Source organism: Coturnix japonica, chromosome 2 (assembly GCF_054131305.1).
Source record: "Coturnix japonica strain WE chromosome 2, WE-NBRP24, whole genome shotgun sequence".
Classification (NCBI taxonomy): domain Eukaryota; kingdom Metazoa; phylum Chordata; class Aves; order Galliformes; family Phasianidae; genus Coturnix; species Coturnix japonica.
Genome location: NC_140664.1, coordinates 4,761,038 through 4,784,822, shown reverse-complemented (window position 1 = coordinate 4,784,822; position 23,785 = coordinate 4,761,038). Strand labels below are relative to the sequence as shown.

General features: G+C 41.0%; 1 protein-coding gene across 1 annotated transcript in view; it reads right to left on the bottom strand.

Annotated features, from left to right (window-relative positions):
- Positions 1-21,777, bottom strand: part of FAM135B (family with sequence similarity 135 member B) — a 178,793-nt gene extending 157,016 nt beyond the window's left edge. Inside the window, exon 1 of the mRNA XM_015856404.3 lies at positions 21,488-21,777. The gene's annotated coding sequence lies outside the window, so the exon portion shown is untranslated. The remainder of the gene's footprint in view (positions 1-21,487) is intronic.
- Between the last annotated feature and the right edge of the window lie 2,008 nt (positions 21,778-23,785).

Genomic DNA, 23,785 nt, shown 5'->3' with positions numbered 1-23,785 from the left:
AAAATTGCTGGATGCACACAAACTGATAAAGAATTTCATGTCTGAAACAGTTAAGGAAATATTCATCCCCCATCTGTGGCTTTTGCAGAAGCTACTGGTTGTCCAACAGTAAGCATCAGAGGGCTTAATTCTGAAAAACTAGCAGGTGAAATCCTCCTCTAATCCAAGCCAATAAATAACTTGACCTTACTTCAGAGAATCCCTGTCTTGACAAAAGAACTTTGTGTAGCAGTAATTGTTTCATTTAGGCACCAGCAGATTGTTTTAGGTAAGCAGACCTCTCAAGAAGCATCTTATCTGCCTCAGTTACTGACTCTAATCACTGACCATGTCCATCTCAGGTGCATAAGCAATACTGAAGCTGAAAGGAGGTATGAAAAAAAGCTTCTCTGCTTTTCACACCTGGTTTCAATTTCTTAAAGTATCAATATCTAGTTGAAACTCCTTATGCTTTCACTATGCTGATAATCAGTGATGTTTATAATGCACATCAAATTTAATTCTTGCTTCAGAGTAGGTCCTGAACTCTTTACTTTGTCTCATATTGAGCAATATCATCAAAAACACTGGCAACTAATTGACCACAGAGTGCTGCCACCTCTCTCTACATTTATCTACAGGGCCACTTGGGCACCAACCTGACTGCCCTGCCCCAGACCCTCTAACACTAGCAACTCTAATCACTAGCAGAGTGATTAGCACTAGAAGAACAGTGTTAATGTACCTCAGAAACTACAGAAATTATAAGCAAATTATCTACTGTGGTGTACTGAATGGATAAAGTCCTACTAAATGTGGGGAATGAGACTTTGCTAGCACAATATGCTCCGAATCACTGTGCTTTATCTTGTGATATTACTTCATGTTGCCTGTCAGATACTGAGTTGGCACTACTGGACTGATTGCTCCCAAAATCCGTTTCCTCACATTTCTAGTGAAATCAAACAAATTCAAGCAACAGCTCCACTGGCTTTAGAAGCATGTAGAGATCAACTAGTTGATTTGTGGTAATCAAAGATCTGCAGTCTCCACTCAGTTCCTCACATAAACCAGTGGTCTGAAAAACACCTTTTTTCACTGTAGGAAGGAGTCTTTTCTGGTGAGACAAATATGTGGAATGCAGCCACACAGTTCAAGTGTGTGGAAGCCCCAAGGCTCATCACAACAGTAGGGAGCTTGTTGCCATAAGGAACAACTTCCAACTTGCACACAGCAAGGTAGGCACAAAAATAGAACCAGCTTGCTTACTGAAAGCTTTCTTTGAGTTGAGAGAAAGCCACTAACGTCCATGAAAATGAAATGGAACAAAAAATATTTTTTTTGCAGGGAGAGATATAAACCGCAGTAGAATGAAGAAACTCTGAAATAAAAAAAGGAAAATTCAACATTCCTCATCTTCCTTCTCAGCTATCATACAACAAAATGAGCTAGTTAAGTGAGACAGTGTCTCAAGAAAGCACAACTCAGATGTACACCACAGGGTCTTTGGAGACACAGTGTGGAAAGGCCCCTATTTTCCCAGAAACAACGCTGCAGAAGCCCAATATGAACAGAAGAAACAACATGCAAGTTTTCCACGGCTTTGCAAAGACATCTGAAATACATAAACCAATCAGAAGGAGTTTTCCAATTAGTCCTGTACTTTTGAATGTGTCTTATTTCATTTTTTATTTATTTATTTTTTCGGTTTTGCATGGGAGGTTTCTCTCCTCAGCACAATACAGCAACAAGCTTTCTAGGCAACTATTTTTCCAATTTAAGAGGAGGGTTTTAAACTAGATTTCCCAGAGAAGGGGATCCTCAAACTATCCCATTTTGAGGTTAATGATAGTAATGGATGCCCTGTACCTGGAGCTAGTTCACAGACTAGTAAGACAGCACCTAAGGTATAGGATAAGGGAACTCCAATTGGTAAATCGGCCTCAATAGAAGCCCAGTTCAAATGTTTGCACACTAATGCACAGAGCATAGGGAACAAGCAAGAAGAGTTGCAGGTGTGTGTGTACCTACAGGGCTATGATGTCATTGGCATCACTGAGACATGATGGGATGTCTTTCTTGACTGGAATGCAGGAATAAACAGCTATAAACTTTTCAGGAAAGACAGTCAGGAAAGAGAGGGGGTGTTGCCCTCTACATCAGTGACCAGTTGGAGTCAATAGAGTTCCATCTGGGGACAGATGAAGAGCTGAAAGAGAGCTTATGGGTTAGGGTTAAAGGGAAGTCAAGGGAGCAGACTGCTGGACAAGGCCTTCTGTAAACAGATAGGACCAGCTTTGTGTTCTCAAAACATGGTCCTCATGGGGGATTTCAACCACCCCAATATGTGTTGGAGGGACAACACAGCAGGGAACCAGAAACTGAACAGGTTCCTTGAATGTCTTGATGATGATTTCCTCTTCCAAGTGGTACAGAAACCCAAAAGACCTGCTGTGCGGAACCTTGTCCTCACAGACAGGGAGGGGATGGTGAGTAACACGAATCGGTATTGGCTGCAGTGACGATAAAATGGTGGAATTCAAGACGGTGTGCATTGATCTTGCTCTGGACTTCAGAAGAGCAGATTTCAAACTCTTCAGGGAACGGCTTGGTGGGGTAACAAGAGATAAAGTCCTGGAGGGAAGAGAGGCCCGAAAAGACTGTTCAGTACTCAAGAACCATCTCCTCCAAGTCCAAGTCCAAGTCCAAGTGCACCAAGTGCAAAAATTAAATAAATAAATAAATAAATAAATAAATGAATTAAAAATCAAGTAAATAAAATTGAACATACATTTAAGGTGAACCTCCATGAGAGATTCATTCTGCAAAATACAAGATATTATGTCTATCTTGCTTTTTCAGAAACAACACACTTCACAGGTATATAAAGATAAACCTGTTATCTACTAATAATCATATCTAAAACAGTGTATTACTGACTTCCCCATCTGACAGTAATCTTAGGAACGTGACCTTCTGTGAAAAAATAAAGAAGACGAGCTACATAATTAGTCTGCTGCTGTGTATCTTTCATATTCCTCATTTCAAGGAATATCAGTCACTCTCATCCCACATTACTTCCATTCCACTCTGGCACAGCATCCTTCTTAGCAACATCACAGAGCATTAATTCTGCTAGAGATGCCAAATCACATAAACAAAGTGATACAGAATATTGTTTACAACAGTGTAAGGAATACCATAATGTTTTATTTTTCCTGTCTAAATTATATGTATGTTTCCACTTCAGATTTCAGCTTTGGCAGGCTTAGAAATAAGCTTATAGGCTCAGTTAAGAGATCAGTTCCCACTCTCAAGAGATACTCATATAACTCCAAGTGCCACCAAACCAGTCAGGTGTTGCAAGATAGCTTCCAGATCGCAGCTGTGCAGGTCAGGGAACATAGCACGCTGACTATTAAAGGATATCAGAGAGGAAAGGAAAGATGTAGTCTTGAACCTTAAGGGAATGTACATCCCTTAGATCTCACTGTCTCCTGGCTGGCTTGTTGACTGATGACAAGAGCTACAGATGGGAAAGGTGGGAGGGAGTAAAATGGAAAGCTGTCCAGCTCTTACACTTCCCAGACTGTCAACAGCTCTTCTCTGCTACTTTTTATGAAGCTTTTCCAGTTTCCCTACGAAGGATTATTCACAGCTTTAATTACTCTCAATTTCTAAGAAATAACTTTTAAACAGAAAACAAAGACACGAGAGCTCCACTCTGCTCAGTGAGGACCAATGTCACTGAATCCCATCAGCTTCATGGGGACCCACAGGGACCCTAAAGGAACAGTTTTAGTAACTTGGCACAATTTAGGGACAGCATCTTTCAAGGTTGTCTGTCCAAAGCCCACATATGAGTTAGATGGGGACATCTTTTTAAAAGATCCATATCCTTTCAATGTAATTCATTTCTCTGATTTCCTCCAGTAACATTTCGTCCCAGACTGAAATTCAGGAATTCAGTTTGTGCACCCAGGGAAATCTTACTAGACCTACATTTTAAATATGACATTGTTTTCCTGCCTTACCTTTTCCCCTCTGAACTTCAAAAGCCAGCTATGTGCAAACTGAACCAAAAAGAAAGTAATAAAGTTTGACAGAGATCTGAAGCCTAAGATAACATCTCACAAAGGCGCTAAGTCTTCTGAGCCCATTGTAATAAATAAATGGCATACTGTAAAACACAAATGAGCATCTCTGTGGCTGTGATTTCATTGTCTTGATGGGGGACCTGAGCCTGGCACGAGGCCAGCTATGTAATTCAATACGGAGGAAGAGCACACAAATGGACCTCAGGAGAAGGATCGATTTTAATGCAATCCTATCTACTAATCAAAAGCGACTGAAGAATTAACATTCACTAGGAAATGTCTCCTCAAAGTTGTCATAGCTTATTGATAAAGATAGCTTTGTTTTAATTAAGATACAAAATGCCAATTCAAAGTCTAATTTTAGCTGCAAATAATCAGTTATTGATGATGTGTCTGCCTGAATTGATTTGACCTGCCCTACAATGCTGGGATTTTTATTTCCAGATCAACTAGTGTGGACTGCTTTCCTGTGCTGCAAGAAGACTACATCCTCACAATGTCTTCATCCCCCAGTCCTTCATAGCTTCTTATTCTCATAATATGAAATGTATTGCTGGCTCCATGCTAAACTTAACTCATGAGTTCTCTGACAACCACTGTCTATCCATCTGCAAGATTATATTCTGCTTTATAGTATGCTAAAAGTAGCAAGCTAAGATGCACATCTCAAAAGGCCAAGTGATGCCTCAAAAACCCTAGCAAGGTGTGTTAAAGATGGTAAGTGCATTATGTCCTCATATGGAACAGAAAACAATATGTTGTCTAGGCTGGGTGAATTTTACAAGACATGCAAAACTAACTTGTTTAAGACCACGTTCAGTGCATGACTATCTTCTGAACCCTGCGTACCACCCTCAATGTTACTGCCAAATACTATAATCTCTAAATGTAGCATACCAATGTTTGTAGTTGCACTTATCATTAAAAAGCACAAATCATACAAAGAGCCATTCACAGTGGAAAACTGCAAACTAATGGGACCCACAAGAAACATCATCCATCAATGGAGCAGCACCTGTAGAAGCTCTTGTCTACATGGCAACATTTCTCCGTAAGCCTCAGGATCTAACTACAAGCCAAAGCTTAGCTTCATACAGCAGACAAATCTCTTCTGGTCTAGTGCTGTAACACATTAACTGGACAGTCCAGGCTCTGAGCAACCTGATCTAACTAACTACAGATGTCCCTGCTCATTGCAGGGGAGTTGGACTAGATGAACTTTAAGTGTCCCTTCCAACTCAAACAATTTTATGATTCTATGAACTACAGTTGGTCTGAACAGCAACATTTTCTCAGCTTCCAGTGTTTTCCACAAAAAAAGCTGCAGTTTTACTGCAAAACAAATACAACACACTCTGAATTCTGTGAGATCATGGGGCATGCGAGGCATATTGGGCCACATATGTAGACAGTTTCATCCCTATCCTAAATGCTGGAACTTAAATGCATTTACTAACTTGACTCAAATCAAAGTGTATTCTAATTCCAAACATTTATATTCAAGAAGCTACACACAAACAGCAAGACCAATTAATCTTTCACTTCATGTGATAAACTGCTTAGCTCCACAACCCAGCAGTTCCTCAACTGATCTCCCACTCTTGTTGTTGGGATAGGATGTTTCCAAAGTGTGAATTGACTCAAAAGCTCAAGCTCACGCTTCATTTTTTTGACTCAGCTGCCTCCATCTCCCTGCTGCATATTTGTCAGTCTACACTCACCCCTGCTCATTTCCAGGGCCTGCTGACAGCTCTTTTATTTGTACCTTGCAGAACAAAGTACGTGGCCTCTTCCCCTCCCACCCACTTCTTTGCAATCAGCTGGTGCAACTGTGAGTCATCTGTTTCTAATACAGTCTTCAGAGACCCGTTCAAGGAGTTTATCATCTGCTCTCACGGTAGCTGTAGCTTTCATAATTAGTTGCAAATGCTTACAGAGGACAATGTTAAAAACTGTCATTTTCTTTCTATAATTTCCCTGGATTAGATGAGGATGGGGGTCCTTCCAGAATACAGATAGCAGAGGAACCAAGTCCTCTCAGAACTTGTCCTCTACCTAATGTAGAGAGATGGTAAGAGAGCTGTAGAAGAAGAGAGTGATGGGAAAGATGCTGAGATCTTGGTAAAGAGGAGATGGCTCATAGGTTAGAAGGAAAAGGAATGCAGGTACAGAAAAGGAAGCCAGCAAATTAAAGGAAGAATGTAGATGATCACAGAATCATAAAATCACAAAGGTTGGAAAGGCCACTAAGATAATCTAGTCCAAACACAAACCTACCATGATCATGCCCATTAAAATACCACACAATCCATCTTCTTGTATGAGAAAACAAAGCAACCCCAAGCCCACCTAAGATGAAGGCGATACAGATATAATTCAGTTTTCAATGACTTGAGTTGATCACAGGAACTTGTTAAATTTTTAAAGCTAAAGAAGATACTGAAGATGGAGTACCCACATTCTGCTTCCCAGCGAGACAAACACCTAAGTCAAATAAAGTAAGTACTTTACTTTTAACATTTCTTACGTGATTAGGAAGCACAAGGATAAATCCCATTTAATATCATGCTGGCAAAGATGAAAAATGGGGACAAGGAGTGGAGGGGCATTTCTCAGCTGGGAAGAAAAAAAAAAGAAAGAAGTTTGCCCACTAGGGCTTTTCTGCCTTTAGCCTTCATATTTTAAATGTGCAATCATGAACACTGCAGTTTTAAGAACCAGAGAAAGTTAATTAACATATTTTAAAATACATATATTACTGGAGAAGACAGCACACAGCACCAACACCAGGATATATGAATGCCTTTTAGCAAGGAATTCACTGTGACATTTAAGAAGCAAAGCAAAATACTAATATAGTTGTCTATACAACAAAGTCTAATGACATGCATACTCTGGCCTACCAATATCAGCATGAAATAAAGAAAAAACCTACAATGGCTTCTATGTATGGATAGGGACTTATGAACCAAGAAATACATATCAGACTTCACCCTTTGATTTCAGTGTACCAGAGATGAGTACTGAAAGCATATATGCATATATGCAACAGCAAGACAAATGAAAGGATTCAGTAAGAAGTAAAAATTATCCTGCAATGAAAAGTAACAGTCTACATTTACCGATGAGCAAGTTTTGTCATACCTGCGCTCAGATATCACTTGATGCAAAAAATGAACCTGAAGGGAATATAATCTCATTTTCAGCCTCTACACAGACACGAGAGACTTTAATTTCATGCTGTAACTGTGGAAGTTTTCACTGTCTGTGAAACTAAATAGTGTGGTTGCTCTTTTTTTCACTTCCTTCTTTAAATTTTGCTAAGCCCTTCTTCCCTTCCCTTCCCTTCCCTTCCCTTCCCTTCCCTTCCCTTCCCTTCCCTTCCCTTCCCTTCCCTTCCCTTCCCTTCCCTTCCCTTCCCTTCCCTTCCCTTCCCTTCCCTTCCCTTCCCTTCCCTTCCCTTCCCTTCCCTTTCCCCCTCTCCTTCCCCTTCTTTCTTTTTGGTGAGCTTCATGGCTTAAAAATATTTTTTAATCTACATTCAGTGCATTGCTTTTCATTTTCACAGAATTTTATTCTCCCCCTACATTACCAAAAATTATGAAAAAAAGAAAATGTAAATAATTTATCTGATTATTATCTTAGATACTCAGCAGCTAGTTGCGCAGTGCACTCCTGCACCTAGTTGGGCATGTCAGCTACCTTCCTGACCTGAAGAACATGTGTAAAAACCCTTCTACATTTGATTAATTTAATTAATTTCTATGATAGGAGCTTAAAATTCAATAACTGATTTCTCAGTTATGGCTTTTCATATTCACAACTGAAAAAAAACGTTTTAATTCTTCGCAAATCCAAAGTGTAAAAGTCTTTCTATCGCTAATAGTTCTGGTTGCCTGCTTCTGAAACTTTCTACTTAAAATATAGAATACATAGAAGACAAGAACCAGTTTAAAATGCACTATTTTAGAGGATTCTATACTTCTGATAAGACAGTGCAATGTTTTGGAGAGCATGCTGTGGGACCTATAGAAAGAAATTGCCTGACTGTGTGAGTAGGTGTATGTTTATATGCGCTCAGATTCAAAATGAAAACCCCGTATTTCCCACAGAACTGCATTTTCAACAGATATAAAATATCTTGATAGATCTGAAAATTTGTGTTGTAATGAATCAGCATGTTTCATTTGTGTTGTCTTATTGGTTTTGGTTTGTTTGTTTGGGGAAGTTTTGTTTGTTTGTTTGTTTCAATTCTATTTGAATGGTTCCCCAAGACAAATGAAAGATGAAATGAAAGTAGGCACTTCAAAATAAAACTGTCTGAGCTTTCCAAAAGGGTTAGAGTGCACTTAGTTTCCAGTTTATTCACAAACTAAGTTTTAGAAGAGCATACAGAACATAACAAGGGGTATTGAGACATTCAAATTATTTATTTCCATTGTACATTACCTTGTATTCATCAACAAAGAATTTCTATTTCCTTCATACGCATTTGTTAAGTTTCTGCATGCTGAGATTGATAATTTCACATTTCCTACAACTTTATTGCTTTGTTGCTTATTCCTTTTTTTTTCCTAGATCATTGATTTAATACACACAACTCTAATTTGGGGCTCACAGTTGATTTGCTGAGACTTGTCAAGGATTCATAAGCAAAATGAGATAAATAACATTCCTAAAATTAAAAGAAAGCCTTTTACATTTTCGCAGTTCTATTGCTCCATACTGAAAGAGAGAAAAAATTAATACATGAACAGTTCAGATTCCTGCTGATAACCCACTTGTCTGAGCTGCAGACCCTGCGAGAGCAGCCACTGAATTTAATAGTTGTGTATCATATTGCACAACAGTGGAGAGAGAACAACTATTTAAGTTTACTTCTCAACATATACTCAGCAATGTTTAAGCTGTCCTAAGAGGACACTAAACAGGAGTGAAATTTTCTGGAATAAGCTTCCAAAATGCAGTATGCTCTACAGAAAGAAAAAAAAAAAAGAAAAAAAAAAGCCAAGAAGAAAAATAAAAGTTTAAGATCAGTGCTCTTTGACCCATCAGGTACCTTATTAGCATCATGCAGTATGGTCCTGCAACAAGACTATCTACTCACAGGCTGGAGAAGGGCCACAGATTCCTCCAGCAGCTACAGCCCCTCACATTGGCATTTGCACCATCAGCTCAGACTGCACCACATGCCACAGTCAGACACCACAGATGGGACCTGAATGGCCCATCCACCATCTGGAAAGGAGTTACTCATTGTCACCCTAACAGCATTTGCAAGTACAAGACATTAATGCGCAATTCTTTTCACAAGGCTGTCCTTGATATATTGGATGGGTCTTTGAGTAACCTTGTTTAATGGAAAGTGTCCCTGCTGATGGCAGGGGAGTTGGAATAAGATGATTTTTAAAGTTCCTTCCAACTCAAAACTGTTCCATCATATAGCTCATCCCTTTGGCAATCAAATTCCAACCATCCTTCTCCCCCTGCACAGGAAAAGCTATTAAAATATAAATAACATATTCACAATTTAAAAAACTGCCTGCAAATAACTGGTGAATAATGGAAATTTCCTCCACCAAAATATCCTTTTTTTTTTTTTTTTTTTTTTTTCCTTAATGTATTGCCATTACCTCTGCAACCACCAGAAACATAAGTATCTCTTTAAGAGGAGCTGTGTGTTCCCATAAATGCGCCCACACAAAACACTGAATTATTCCTCCAAACAAAGGGTACTGAATATCTGAACCACCACAGAGGTGTGCATAAGCTGCCTCGGAACAATCTCTACAGGGAGCAAGGGAAGGATGGCTGAGATAGGGCAGTGCTAGAGGACCGCACCACATGGGGTAGTTCACAGTGGCTTTCTGGTGCAGCTGGGCACCAAGCTAAGGTAGTTATAGTGCTTCTACTATCCAAGGTGACTCATGGGCCTTTTCAATCTCAAAGTTCAAATCAATTTCTCCGAATAGGCTACATTTTTTTTCCAAATAAACCATTGACTCCCTAACTACATCTTACCACTACAGTCTGTAATGTGAAGCAGTGCTTAGGGTTGTTTCAGCATTATTTTTCTTCTTGTAGTACAGCAACTAACTAGTCATGAGAGAAGGGGCATCTTGCCAAGCCAATAAAGTTTGGAAACCTGAATGACAAAGGCAGGATGCCTGCATGTGACCTCTTCTGAGACAAGAAGATCACCATACTCCATATTGCAGGAAACTTGAAAACAAGAAGCAAAGGCACCTGGATAATAGATCTAAGGACAAGGATGTCCACAGTGTGTTCCATCTTTTGAGAGTAAATAAAGCTGGATTCACCTGGTGGAATGACAGGCATACAGTGGAAACAGTTCTCCCTCAACTATTTGTCCAGGTTCTCCTTTAGACACAAAGTCTGTTTGTGTGAACTTTCTATCCTAAAGTAGGCGTTTAAAAGCCTATTTGTGTAATGGCTTAGAAATAGCTATTCCTCTTCCCTGTTCAAGAGAAGGTTGGAAACTACTTTAGGTGAAAATGAAGCCACCACAGAAAACTGAAGCAAAGCTAATTAAATTCTACCCATGACCAGAATCTCATTTAAAAAGTGAACACTCACATGACACCATCTTCCCATACATAAACTAGCAACAGCCTTTTTGCATGGAGATCTTTGAGTAAGAAGGTAAGGGGAGAATGGGGCTTTGTGCAAATTTCTCTGTAAGTGGGAAGATCTGACTTGATTGCAGCTCAACAAGTTCCCAGACTGCATGACCAGACCACAAAAGCAAGGGGGCATACATCTCCACCCCAGTGGTCTTGGCTGCACAATGTCTCACAGGACAACCTGGAGTCAATAACCCTCTGGTTTTCCAGCCATGAACTCCTGGGGAAGATGTGCTTGTCCAGTGCAAGTTGGAGCTCTACAGTGGGAGTAAATAGAGCTGCAGAGTCTCCAGGTAGTTTATTGTCAAATGTGGGATGGAGACAGAAAAGAGAACTACTGATAATGAGATTATCATCAGCTTTATCACAACTGCACCGTAGCTGTATAACCATCCACACTTGGATGTGGATGTGGAACTGCTCATAACCAAGATTCACTCCACCACTCATACTTCAGCTGACTTCAGATTGTGTGTCTGTCTTAAGACTAAGAAACACTGTTCCTTCTAGCCAGAACAGGCTACAAGGATTCCATTGCCAACCACAACATACAAAAGTTTCTATAAAATTACAGTCACACATTAAAGCATATGTCTCACATTTAACAATGTTTTTCTTGTCAGCAAATCCAGCTAGACCATGCCAACATTTTGTTTCATTCATGCTGTCTTCAAACTCATCTGTTTGTGAGGGAGGAAAAAGGAAGAGGAGAGAAAAGAAAATGCAAGAGAGTTAGCAAACTATAAAAATAGAACAAAAATGAAATTAATTTCACAGATAAGTCTCAAAAATGAAGGTGCACTGATAAAAAATTGGGGCAATAGCCATGTTTTCTTTACTCCTCTCCCATGTTTTGAAGTCATCATCTTTGATTTCTTCTGGAAAATGAACAATGATTCTAAAGTCTGCCCTCTTCACATGTACAACAGTAAGTGGACTCCTTGACTTCTGCTAAGCCTTATTCTGCTGAAAGGTCTCATCATTGTCACTGCTGAGGGAGTCACCTTGACAAGCATCAGCCACTCCTGAAGAACACACTCATGACAAAAAAAATCAATCACGCCGCAGACAGAAAGAAAAGAACAAAATGACAGCTACCCCTTTGGAAATTATCTGAAAATCTGCATTAAGAAAAGCATTTCCTTACATGAAACATAGCTTATACAACTAAATAATTCATCACGATGAATTATTTAGAGAGATGTGGACCGAGTATGTTTACAAGTCCCAAGCTGTTTTTACAAAAGGGAAACATTTATATAATTGGTCCTCAAATTCTTTCTAAAATGTTCTTACAATGAGAGGCTTCTGATTATCAGCGATATTGCTCCTGAAAGCAAAAATTATTTTAAACCAAACTTTTGGTGGGAAAAAGAGATAAGGGGAAAATGAATAAGTGATTATTTTCTAAAATAATCTTTTCTTGGTGATTATTGCTTCCAAATGGATTGTTCTTCCAAAAGTCATCCTCCAAGCCTTATCTTGGGTATGGGAAAAAGGTCTCCAACCAGCCATAACTGCATCACTGATGTAAGGCATTATCTCTGAAAAGAATTGTCTGCCATGTACAGAAGTAGAGCAAGCCAAGCTCATTTCACTATAAACATCCACACTTTCCTTCTGGCATTCCAAAACCCCCCAAGAAGAAATTACTTATGCCTAGGAATAAGCCTACCCAAGACAACCCAAGGATGCAACTGAGAAGTTCATCTTCTCTATCACACTTTGCATGTCTCAGTGTCTGCCACCTTCCTCTAGGCATCTCTACAGTATGAAATCCTCATGGAAATGTTTCCATCTCTGAATATGGTATTTCCATGAAAGATGCTGCTGACCTTCATCCTGACCATTCCAAAGCTTTTACAGGCCATCTTCTTTTCATAATACATGGATAGGAAGCTGGACTGGAAAAAGCCAGTATGTACAAACCCATACATAAATTAGTCTGAACTCACGGCTGACTCTGACTTGAGTAAGAGCTTGGGACAGAGGTTTCTTGCAACCTGAATTATCCTATGAACTTCTCCTACGAGAAAAAATGGGTTTTTGCATTTGTTTCATTGAAGAATAAATGGAATTGCACTCCCAGAAAGTAGTTTCTCATTCCTGATGCTCCCTTTATTCAGAATAACTTCAGCCCAGAGAAGCCCAAGAGCAACTACAGCAGGATAAACAACCTCTGTGCTTTTCCTGGCCTGTTTACATCAGATCTTCCTGATACCAAGAAGCATTAGATGAGACACAAGGAAAATCATGTCCTTAGACTTAGTGCTTGTAACACATCATGGAAGGAAAATAGGCAGAAGAAAAGCTTAAGTGCATCAAAGAAAGAGGGCTTACCTGTAGGCTGAACCTTTCAAACAGTTCTGTTAGCTACAGTTCTGCAGTATACTGCCATTTTCTGCTCTGAGCAAAGTACCTGTTTTGTACTGTAAGAAGATGCATGACTCAGGGAAGGAAAAATAGGCATGAATGTGAATTTAGCCACCAGCCACTCCTGCCACCTACAGGTGTGTTGAGCAAAAGAGTCTCTCTTTGCCCTTCATATCTCAACAACAGCTGTCTCTGTCTCCAAAACAGTGAAGGATTCCCACCAAAACTGGGATTTATTATTTGTATTGCAAGAATTTCAAATTCTTGTTATTTGTCTTCATTCTTTCAGCTCTATGTTGCTTTTGTGTCCGATCTCCAGGGAAGATGCCTCATCACTTGTGTCCAATACAGTTAATTATCTCTTTTCACAGAGCACCTTTCTTATTCTACAGCATGTGCCCTGTCTTTGATCTAATATCTGACAATGTTCTGTGTCGCATGGCTGATGCTGGCATTAGATGTCTCCTAATTAAATCTAATGAACCTATTTCATGGTCCCCCATCACCACTGCATGTATGCCACTTGACGTATATTGGCACAGAGACTTCAAAGTTCATAGCAGAAAAACAAGCACATGGTAAATCAAATTTCACCCCTGTAATGCCCAAGTTGACAGGGTGGGATTGTTCCAAGAAGCTGCAGAGAATAGTGGATAAATCACTTTGAGCACAAACAACCCTCGTGTAGAGAACACTCCAAGGCACACAGTTCAGCAGCAGTTGTAGCATCTGCTGTTTATCCCCACAGCAGGAGGGTATAGTAGAAGAAGAGAGGACCCTCTGTCCTTGCTGCAGATCACTCCCAACTTGTTGGTCACTGCCATGATCAGGTATGCCCACGCTACAATGAACTGGCTTCTGTAGTCACCCTGCATAGCTTGTTTATTGCTCTGGATAATGGTTAACTTGCTGAGGATACTAATTAACTTGCTACAGGAAGCCTAGCAGGCACCTAAGGTGGAGCTTGGCAGTGACTTCTGTGGGTCACCAGCCAGCACTGATGATCAGCAGCTGCTGAAAACAAAGGAAAGCCATTTGTCCCCACTGCCAGAACCTGATGTGTGTTCAGCCTGTGCTGCTGTAGGCAAGAGTTATGCTGTTGTGTATTTTTAGTTCATCTGGCAGCAACTATTTTTGCATTCCAATTTCTGATGCCGAGTTATCCCACCTTCTGTTTCACAATTAGGGTATTATTATAAGCTACACAAAACCAATGAGCTGCTTGGCACGGCAAGTTTAATAAAGCACTAATGTCACCCACTACCAGTGCAAGTCATCTAAAGAAAACAAGGTTTAATCTACAGTGCTACTCAAAATTAGCAGGAGACTGCTGATCATTTCTCACTATTTCTTTCCTCCAACAATGTTTCTTCTCTCTACAGACAATAGAACTGATGCAATTTAAATCTACTCCCAGATTCCCAACATCTTCCTCACTTTCCCACCATCCAGGCACATTTAACATAACACTGTGGAATCGTTGATCCTTTTCCTTTTGGGCCAATCTGCAGATGTTTACTCTTGCAAAAAAGAGTGGCCTTCCCAACATAACTTCTCTACACCTTGTCCCTCTTCTGCCTCCTGGTGCCCTGGACTTTGTTGCTCAGTTCCTCACACAAAGGTGAGGAACATTCTAGTGGATGTGACATCCCAAGTTGAAACAGGAGTGTGACTTTGATCCATCCAGGACAGTCAACAAAAGCCTTTCCATTGACATGGTGCAGGCTTCCATGCCTTTCTCGATCAACAGTTTCTGTACACCCTTGTGCATTATCTTTCCTTCTGAAAAGCCTTTTGTGCATGGGGATGAATCCTGCTGTTTCTGAGGTCAGTGGCAAGCATCCCCTCGACTGCATCAGTGAAACAACTAGCTGGCTGTTGAGCAAGGCACTCTAGAACCTAACACAATGCAACTTTATATTCTGTAACATGTACCATGGAAAATTGTATCCTCACACAGCTCAGCTTAAATGCAGCTGCAAAGGGAAAAGGAAAAAGGAAGAAAACAATGAGGATACATGGACAGAAAAAAAGTTTTCAGCTGAGATTTTAAACCAAGACAGGAAGACAAAGAAAATAAATAAAGCTGCACTGCTGCATGGTGTAGAATAGATTTATGCAGTGTGGTGTAGCCTGTGAGCACCTGTAAGAAGTCCCCTGCAGCAGCAGACACCACTCTGCTCTACTGAAATCCATCAGATTTGTCTCATAGAGATCCATGCCTTAAGGCATGGGCGAGTTGGGAACTATGCTACTACCTACTGAGCTCAGGTGCTCAATCACACAGAGGGTGGGCAACTGCCACAGGTACCAGCAACTAGCAAATCTGCGCCTTGTGCTTCATTTGTGTAGCTCAGAGGTTAATTCTCTGTAGAAGCCAAACAATCAGCCATAACACAGATTTACTTAGATCATACAAATCCAGAAGAGGGTTTCTCAAAGAGAACTGCTCTTCCAAAATTTTTTGCTGCCCCATTCTTTTCCATCATCTGTAGAACAGAACAAACGGGAGATTTTCTTACACAGACAGAATCATTTCGCTGTGATTTCACGTAGACACCCTCAGTGCTGGTGCTCAGAAGCCAACTGAATTTTTAGCGAGACCATAAGGTTACACAAACAAGAATCATCTGTCTGCAGTGAAGCCAAGTCACAGCCACTGGGAAGCAACAAGAGGATAGGAGTGAACAGGAGAGGGAGATAATATAATAGGAATGGATATTTTCCTACTGAAACACCATGGTTGTAGGAGAGTCAGAGAGGAAAATGCTGGTCCTCTTGCTCTCTTTTTGAAATACTTTCAGTAAAAAAGGCTTCCTTTTCCTACTGTTCCATCTTTGAAACAGTGCTTATGGAAGTAGGGGCTGATAAACTGGATAAGATGCAAACAGTGTTTCCTTCAAGCCACATCCTCCAAGTAATGCTCATGTTCCCCATAAGATCCTCACAGCACACTGCTTCTTAGCCTTGGAAATAAATGTAGCGTTATCAAGATATTAGGAGACAAATTTGTGTGTTAAAAGATTCTGGCAGAGCCAGATTCTTTTCAAGTCCACAGATCTGGATAGAAACACAACACAAGAGATTCATTTGCCAATCAGACTGGACAAAGAAAGAGCCTGCTGTTCCCCATGCCACTCAGTGATGGCAGCAGATGAGTTGTCTCCCCTAAGCTGAATTACATTAAGAAAGCCCCACTTGTCGTTGTGCTGCATGCTATGAATCCTTAAGAGCCACACTACTACCAGGAAAACAGAACTTGAAATCTCCATGCCAAAGAGACAGATGCTGACTTCTTGTAGCACCACTGCTATGCGCTATCAGTACAGCTATGCAGTATAAAGACTGACATCTACAATTCTTCCTTTAAAGTCCAATACTATGTGTAAGATCTTGCATATCCATGAGAACACTACATAAATAAAAACTAGAACAAATATACATTATTATGTCCACTGAAAACAAATCAGAAGGTAAAAAAGCAGCAACTTTATAAATATGTATACCAGCAGGAGGTCTTATGTCTACAATCCTAAGGATGAGAAAACACAACACACATCACATCAAGGATATGACAGGATATCGCAGTTATCCTACACTGTCTCAGCTGCAGCAAGACAAGTAAACAGTGTGACTCTCTTTGCCCACTTAGGATTTTTCTGTGGACTCCTGCAGAACTAGAATCACCCTTTTTCTGACTCAACTATATAAACTTATTTTTTCAGTACTAATATATAGCCATATCTGAGGTAAGGGTGCTCCAATCACATGAAGACCACACCATAGCATGTCTGATCTTGGGATAGACAAGGGAATGCCATCAGATATCTGGAAGCTGTGGGAGGACTGGGGAGAGTACTCCCCCCTGCAAGGGATTCTCTACTGATTTGCATTAACACATGGATGCCGGCAGCATCTTAGGACAGAAAAGGAATTCTCTTTTTTCCACTTTGTTGGGATGCTCCACCTGCTGCAGGCAGACAGAGGAAATGTAAAACTTCTGGATAGCTGCACAGAATCACAGAATCATAGGATGGCTTGGGTTGGAAAGGACCTCAAGGATTATCAAGCTACAACACATCTGCCACAGGCAGGGCCTACTAGACCAGGCTGCCCAGGGCCCCATCCAACCTGGCCTTGAACACCTACAGTAATAGGGCATCCACAACCTCTCTGGGCAGCCTGTTCCAGAACCTCACCATTCTCATAGTAAAGAAGTTCCCCCTGAAATCCAATCTACATCTTCCTTCCTTTAATTTAAAACCATTCCCCTTTTCCTGCTATTATCTACCCTTGTACAGTGTTGAATCCCCTCCTGTTTATAGGATCAGTGAGGTCACCCTGCAGCCTTCTCTTCCCCAGGCTAAACAAGCCCAGCAACCTGAGCCTGTCGTTGTGGGGGAGATGCTCCAGCCCTCTTTAACGTCTTTGTGGCCCTTTTCTAGAACCTCTCCAAATCTCTCTCTTTCTTGTACTGGGAACCCCAGACTCGGACACAGTTCTTCAGATGGGGCCTCACGAGGGCAAAGTAGAGGAACAGTCACCTCCCTGTCTCTGCTGGCCACCTCTCTTCCTATAGATTCTTAACACTAATAATAGGATTAGAGAGAAAATACATATATATTACAGCCCATTACATCCTGGAGCAGGTTAGCAACAGCTAACAGCAGGCTGCATCACAGCCCCTGCTTTCCTTGCAGCATGTAAGGCACTGCTAGTGTGCAAAAATGGACTCATAGAATCATTAAGGGTGGAAAAGATCGCTAAGATCATCTAACCTGACCATCCACCTATTAACAACATAAGAAAGGTGAGAGGAAATGAACAGGGAGATACCTGCACTACTCATGCTCTTAGACGCGCTTCTGACAAAGCCTTGTGGCTGTGCTGAGGGAAGCACAAACTCACAGCCCATCTCACCAACCTGGGGAAGGTTTTAACCTATGACCAAAGAAGCTGATGGATCCCAGGAAATGCTGAACAAAAAAGCCAAGAGTCTCTACTGAGTCGATAGACAAGAAAGGAGATATTCCATGGTCTAGAAGGTATAGAATACAACAAAGCAGCACATAGTTCAGTTGGAAGGGTTCTACAGAGAGCATACACAACTTTCCAACCCCTTCAAGGTGAACCAAAAGTAAAGTATCTGCTAAGTGGACACAAATGTCCATATTACATGAGCACAGGTACAGTTTGGACTTGAAGAGAACCTGCCAATACCAGACTGAACACCTGAGAAGATGATGTAATAAATAAATAAATAATAGCTTATTTCCTTATCAGCCCTATAGCTCCTGATAATTTCAAGGGGTCTAAACTGATAAAGTGCCCAGTGTTTGATCTCACCCTCCCCTTATTCTTGGGGAAAACTTTTATTTTCTATGGTTACATGTCTGCCTCATTAAGCAGCAGATCTAGCCGATGTGCGTATAGTGTAAAGGCAGACAATTACAGTATTGCAACAAGGAAAATCACAGCATATGATTACTGAATGGAGTAATAAAAGGCAGTCTACGCAGAGCCTCAAAATCAAATGAATAGCATTGTTAAACTGGATGCCAGGTACAACATTGATCATCAGATCTCTTGACTCAGATTACTGTATGGTAGAATCTAGAAAACGGCAGCTTCCTTATCTAAAAAACAATAAACATAAAAGCACTGGCTTGCCGCATTTCAGAAATGCCTGTTTCAACCTGTTGGCAAATACTGACTTCTAAACAACAACTACAGTACAAGTCTCCTTTTGTTCTGAGCTCTAAGAGACACAGCGGGTGACTAATGAGGGTAAGGATCTGGATTTTAAAAGGTGCTTAATAATACCATTAGATACAAAAATAGCTTTTTCCCCTTAGAAATGTGCTAGTAAGCAACACTATGTGGTCATCAAGAGACCAGATGTTAACAGCTGTGCACAAAACAATAGAAATACAGTGTTCTGTTACTATACAAATCAATATAATTGAACAAGACAAAAGGTAAAATAAAAAAGCTTTCCCATCTAAGCAAAGGGAGGTGTTGGGATGGGGTACACCAAGCATTAAAAATTGGTTATTTGATATAGAAAAGAATCTTTATTGTTTACACTGAGGTCAGATAACGTGTCCCAACTTTCCATAAGCAAAAAGCAGTTTACAGTGCTTCTTTCACAGAGGAGTTTTCTGACAAAACACTGCTTTTAAAAAATACACATTTCCTGCCTTTCCCAGAGCTATTTCTAGGAGAAGTTTTGCCTCCCTGTAGTAATCAGAAGTCCATGGATGAGTTCTGACTTCCCCATAATCATCTCCCCAAAGCCAGCAAGCAGCAAAATAAGACTACATCCAAATATTTGCAGGGTGTTAATATGTAATCCCCAAAGCCCTTTGACCTTCAGTCATTTGCTGTACTGATGAGAGGATCACTGCTCCATGCCGTACTGATGTGCCCCTTGATTATGTATTTTAGATCTCTGCAACACATATAAACACAGTTTTAATCCTGCCTCTGATGTCCCTGTGCCAGAAATATGATCATTTCAGGGCATTTTCGTAGGTATTTTTGTTCTCTGCTATTGCCAAGTGGAAGTTGCAAAACTGAAATATTCTCTAGATTTGAGGCATACAGCAAAAATTATGCAGAAATACACCGTGTGGCTCTGCTGGTTCCACGTCCTGACAACTGCGGTCTTACAGTTCCTATATTTAATTAACACAAGAATCCAAAATCATCCCCTTTTGTTAAATACCTTGTCCATGAGAACTGTTCCTAACAAGGGTCAAATAGCCCCTGGTAGACCTGTAGTGGTGATAAGGTCAGGCTTCTTAAGGAAATTATATTGCAAACTGAAGCATCTGTTCCAAAGCTTTGCCTCTGATTTCTTTTCCTATCCCTCACCCTACCAAGTTTCCTTGCAATGGGAAGTCATCCCTAGATGATTTTTACAACACTTCTGCATAAGAGCACAAGGTCCTGCCTATCCAAATTCTTTGCTTTGCTGTTGCTTGCAGGACTAAGATGTTTGTGATCAGAGTGAAAAGGTGGGTCCAATTCTGTCTATACCTCTTTTGGAAATCACAGACTATCTCCTAGCTCCAGGTAGTTGTAGAGGGATCTGCAAGCAAGTGACAAAAAAGCCCTGTGATTTTCAAATCAGGTTTCACATAAAACAAGTATGCCCCTTTATTATAATACCTGGCATGGGGTCATATCCAGAGTGTCCCTATAGTATAAATAAGGAAGTAGAGTAATGACTGTGTCATCTTATGGGACAAGCTCAAAAGCTTTCTGTTAGAATGTTTATCATTATTTAAGCCAGGGGCATTTCCAGCCATGCAGACAGGGATGTTGTAGGGAGGACAGGGGAACATAAGGACATCAGACAGAGAGCGGGGTGTTAGAGGAGACAGAGACAGCAACAGCAGCTCTCCTTACTGCTGTCCAAAAAAGTGAGAGGGAGAATAACAATATAAATACTACTTATATGGAGGTGGAAAGAAGAGCTCTCTCTCTGCAGTCATTACATAGCAAACACTTACTGCTGGGCTTAAACTTACTTCTTATTCTCTCCTCTTTTGCACTCCCCAGGCATGTACACATTCATCCACAGACATTTTTTCCTTCACAAGGACACTCCAAAGCTTTGGATCCCTTCATTTTTTAAAACAACATGGACTGGCTCCCTACACCTCTGAATTAGATCTATTTTCTTGCCTTTTTGTGTGCATTCACGCTTTCTCATACAGAGATGAAGTGAGGATCTCACTGCTTGGCCATCACACCCACATCTTTAAGAAGATATATTTTTCTTCTTACAAGGTATAAAGACAAGAACAGCATTTTTACGAATACATATGTGTGTATACATATGTGCAGATATATGATTGTGTTGGTATTGCAATGATTCAGTCTGGCTTTAAAGCACTTAAGGTGAACCTGCTGGACTACAGTGAGGCTTCTGGTCTTTGCTATCACACACCTCTCTGGCTTTCAGCTCTGCTGAACACGATGAGAGAGATTTATTTGTGGAGTGGGCAGAGGCAGAAGTGTGTTGTCACATGACATTTTTTTTAAGGGGTTATTAATTACCATGTCAACCTTTGCTGTGCGGCTGCTGCCCACTTTTATTTTGGAAGCACAGCCGTTCAGCACTCTTAATCACATCGGGTGCCCCAGTCACTTCATTCCCAAACAACCTTTTAAAATATAATTCCTTATTCCTCATCTATTGCGATGCAGGAGAGGGAGAGGTTACAGTATGGCAGAGATGGGAAATAGGAGCTGGAAAACCTGCTTGCCTTGAATTGTCATCACACTGCCGTTGGAAGCCGGAAAACTAGCAACTAACACTCGCACGCAAACACACAGCAGGCACACAGCACATCGATCGCGGGGAGTTTGCCAGCAGGCTCTTACCTGGGTTGTGCGGGATCCCTCCGCTCCCTCTCCCCTATTTCTGCCCCCTGTGGAGAGCAGCGGGGCCAGTGCCGTGGTGGGGTGACGGTGCAGGTAGGGGCGGGCAAGCAGCTGGCTGCAGCTTTGGCTGCCGGTCTCTGGCTCCTGCCAGGGCTGCTGCTGCTGCTCCTGATGATGCTGAGGAGGAGGAGAGCGGGTGAGGAGGAGGAGGATGCTGGCGATGATGCTGTTGCTATGGTTACCCAACTCCACGGCGGCAGCACCACTCGGCGCAACAGCTGCCCCAGCACCCTGAACTCCTCGGCACCCAAAGAGATGGAAGGGCACGGGTGTGGGATACTACCCCACAGCCTCGGCAGGGGGATGGGGGGGGGGAGGGGGAGCACGCAGGGCACTTGCTCTCAGGAGAAGTGTCGGGGCTCAGGGATGCCGCTCTATGTCCAAAATGAGTGCATGGAAATGAAGTCTATCGCTGTGAAGGTCGATCAGCAGCTTTTGGGAGGCCAGGGGGTTATTCTGGGGGTGTTTTGTATTTCTGTAGGGAATGGAACAAGCAGTAAAGTGGAAGAGGGAGTAATTTTCAAAGTTCCTGTTCTGATGCAAGTTGGAACTTTTTATCATTTAAAATGAAGGTCAGTCCTTTTTCTTTAAAACCAGACTTAAAAATAGGACTTAAAAATAGGATTTTATCCTGACACAAGCTGGAACACAGGAAGCTCCATATGAACATGAGGATAAACTTCTTTACTTTGCAGGTGACAAAGCACTGGAACAGGCTGCCCAGAGAGGCTGCGGAGTCTCTTTCTCTGCAGTGATTTAAATCCGTATGGACACTTTGCTGTTCAAACTACTGTAGGGAACCTGCTGAAGCAAGAGGGTTGGACTGAATGATCTCCAAAGACCTCTTCCAAACCCTATGATTCCATTATTGCACTTTTTTTTTCATAGGGGAATCCCCTCATGAGCCAACTCCTTGGGTGAGAGAGAACTGCTTTTTACCACAGAACACTGAAAAAATATCTCCAAAAGGAGCCCTCTTACACAGCCCAGCACATTTATAATTCATGCCTAATTACATAGAGCAAACAAGCTGAACTTTGCCTATCTCTAGGGATCTGAAAATAAGATGGAAAAAAATCCAAAGTAGATGGGCTGCCATGTGATAAAAATATGGAGTCCTAACTGAGGGAGACACATGAGAAACTGAGGCATTCAGTTGCCATTTCTCTATCAAGTACACATGTCACAAGGCTCTTATTTTACAATGGAACATCACAAGATGCATCAAGGTCACAACAATCAAATAAATGTCACTTCTGTCCAGACATGTCAGTACAAAGCTGCATACTGCTCATAAGCCATGACAGTTCTTTCCTGAGCTGGTACTGTTTGCAAGACACTGTGATACCCTGTCTAAAGGCTACTAAAATTGAAAAATCACTGGTGAAAACTTTCTAAAGGGATATGCTACCTACTGCCAAGGCTCTCTTTGCAGTCTGGATGCAACAGAGGGTATTAACCTTTGAGAATGAGGCAGCAAGGAGATACGCTGGAAAGTATTTTCTATTAAATTATGAGACACAGAGAAGTGGTTGTAGGATGTGTGCTGGCAGAACCTCTCCCTGAAGTATTCTAGAACATGGTGTGTCCACATCGTGTTCATTTGAAAGTCATAACATGGTTCAAATAAAGCCATTTTCTATGTATTTAATTGCTACAGGAATCACCCATCTGAGGAGCAAAATGCATCAGCTGGCATACATTAAATCCAACTTTCTTTGGAATAATTTCTCAGTCTATATATATCTTGTAAGACTAATTACTGTATAAACACTGTCCCTATAAGGTTTTTAATTTATACACTTTTAGGCAACAATTCTGATCCCCACTCAATGACTATAAGGAATAGTTGTCTCAAAGAGCTTTTCTACCACTCAAAAAAGAAAAAAGAAAAAGAAAAAGAAAAAGAAAAAAAAAAGGGGAAGAAGAAATGTTATCTGTTTTAAGCCTTAAAAGAGGTGCCCATGTAAAAGTAGACAGTACTGTGAACCATTTCTCAAAAGCTGAAAAATAGTATTTGTGGTATGAATGGCCAAGGGTCTTCCCTGCTGTGATTTGGGGTGCAAGGGGAGATGATCTCACTGCATAACTAATTGTAAGCAAACCCACATCATCATCCCCTTTGCTGACAGCGAAATGCCTGTCTCTTATGAAAAGATCACTAAAACCTCAGACAGACTTTATTTCTGCTAAGTCAGGGAGTATATTGCAAAATGTAACCACTGAGATACATGTAAA